The sequence below is a fragment of the Hyaena hyaena genome, unplaced genomic scaffold, assembly GCF_003009895.1.
Source record: "Hyaena hyaena isolate Hyena2069 unplaced genomic scaffold, ASM300989v1 scaffold_2, whole genome shotgun sequence".
NCBI classification, from domain to species: domain Eukaryota; kingdom Metazoa; phylum Chordata; class Mammalia; order Carnivora; family Hyaenidae; genus Hyaena; species Hyaena hyaena.
Window position 1 is genome coordinate 2,532,633 of NW_024080634.1, and position 2,286 is coordinate 2,534,918.

At 52.6% G+C, this 2,286-nt stretch overlaps 1 non-coding gene across 1 annotated transcript; it reads right to left on the reverse strand.

Annotated features, from left to right (window-relative positions):
- Window positions 1-1,473: 1,473 nt before the first annotated feature.
- LOC120230387 lies at window positions 1,474-1,580 on the reverse strand. Its single transcript, XR_005527993.1, has one exon. It is a non-coding gene; the product is annotated as a U6 spliceosomal RNA (small nuclear RNA).
- Window positions 1,581-2,286: the final 706 nt, after the last annotated feature.

The window sequence follows — 2,286 nt, forward strand, 5'->3', positions numbered from 1 at the left end:
AGGAAATTCTAGACTATTCTGGCACTCTAGCAGCCATTTGGCAAGAGTGGATCCCGTCACAGCAAGAAAAGCCCACTGACCAAGAAAGCACCAGTCCCTGACCTCTGGGGATGGCTTTCTCTGGTGGAAGGCTGCAGGTCTTGGGCACAGATTCACATCTGTGAGCATGGACGCAAGGGAAAGAAACAGGGAGCAATCCTCCCCTGACTGTCTTAGTCTGGGCTCTGCATCCAGTGAGACTGGGCTGGCCCTGACTCTCTCTCTCTCTCTCTCTCTTTAGACCTCGGTTTCCAAACCTGTGAAATGCGCAGTGGCCCTCCCAACTTCAATAGGGATACAGTAAGGCTGAAATGAGGTAACAGATGTGAATGCGGTTTGCAAAAACGAAGCGCAAGGCTATCCCTCAGAAGCCAACATGCCCATCCCAGGTGGTCGGAACTGGGCATGTGGCCACAGCGGCATAGTCTTCTACCCACAAACCCTCGCCTTCGGCAACATCAGGCACAGAGCCTGCTCTGCCTCTCCCACAAGAACCTGTTGGGCAATCTTGGGTTGCAATATTTCTGAAAACATGATCTAACGTTGACAGAGCAGAGTAGGGCGGGGACATGTCTCAATTTTTCTAGGAACCCCTTCTAAAAATAGAAGATTGCAGGGGAGGGGTGCCATGGTGATGGTGGCTGGGGGACTTTCCCTCACTGTCCCTCTCCTTTCCACACACACCCCTTTCCTGGTTTGCCCTTCCATCTGGTTCCTATTCGCCACTCCAGCCATCAGGGCGTGTTCTAGTCCCTCCTACCCCCTCCCACCCTGCAATTCTGCCCATAGTCCCCTTCTCAACCCCCAACACAGCCTCGCCTTCTTCCTGCCTGACCTTTCTCCAAGCCTCAGCTTCTAGCAACACTTGCTCCAAGATCCCAAGACCAGCAGCCACAGCATAGACTGAGCGCTAGGTCATAACAAAGCTCTACCCGGGGTCCCAAAGAAGCAACCGGGCTCCACACAGACTCACTGACCCGGGCTCTGCACTTGAACAAGACCCTGGGTACTCTGGTCTAGGGAAGCTGTGATGACCTCCACCAGCCCCCAGAGGCAGGCCTCCTTGCTCAGCCAAACCTCTTCACCTGATGCTGCTAGTCAGGTGTGCACCTGTGTACCTCGTATCCTCAGGTGGATTACAGATCGCTGCGGGGGCAGGGAGCCCACGCTCTCGAAAACACCTGGCACAGGCCTCTGCGCACAGACGTTCAGTGAACTTGGTCAGTCTGTCTAGACAGAGTCTGGGTACTCATTCATTCACATATTCACTGAGCACTGAGGAGAGGGCCCACCCTCTGTTCAAGGCACCGGGATGTGGAGGAGACTGCTGCTCCTCCATAGAGCCTGCCCTCGAGAGTAGAAGAAAACAGACATGCATAAATAAGTAGATAAGTAAGTGACAAGGCCGTTTGATTGTTTTATTTTATTTTTTGTATTTTTATGGAACGCCTCACGAATTTGCATGTCATCATTTTTGCGCAGGCGCCATGATCCTCTTTTCTGTATCGTTCCAATTTTAGCATATGTGCTGCCGACAGTACACGGGCCAAGGCCATGTTAGCTGCTGGTGAGTGCCATGAAGAAAATAGGGCAGGTGGGAGTGACAGTGGCCATCGGGAGGGGTTGCCATTAGGATGGGTGGTCTGAGAAGGTTCACATCTGCTCTAAGAGCCCAACAATGAGAAGGCGTAGGCTGAGGCTTCTAGGTGGAGTGAAGGATGGAGGGCCGCACAGAAGGAGGGCCTGGCCCATGTTCTGACACGCGTCGTGCCTACACTGCCCCTTCTCACATCTCTTCCTCCACCACCACCCTCCTGGGCAGGACAAATCCCAGGTCTCAGGTCTACCCAGCTGTATCTGTCCACCTCACCTCCTTGCTGTAGGGCACCCACCCCTGCTTAATATCCCACCCTTTTCTCCATAGTCAACTTTGCTCTTGCTTTAATCATGGTGGAGACCTCCTCAAACATCCATGTGCCCAAGTGATGGGGATGAGGAAACAGGGCTTCTTTTAAAAATGCTATTCTTACATAGTCTCATTTTCTTAGTTGGGACCAGGTGAGGTCATCCTGGCCCTTGCTACACAATACTCAAAATATGTCTTCCAACAGGCATCAGCCTCCCCTGGAAGTTTACTAGAAACACAGAATCTCAGGGGCTGGCTCAGTAGATTAAGCATCCAACTCTTGATTTCGGCTCAGGTCATGATCTCACCTGAGATCGAGCCCTGCATCCAGCCCCCACCGT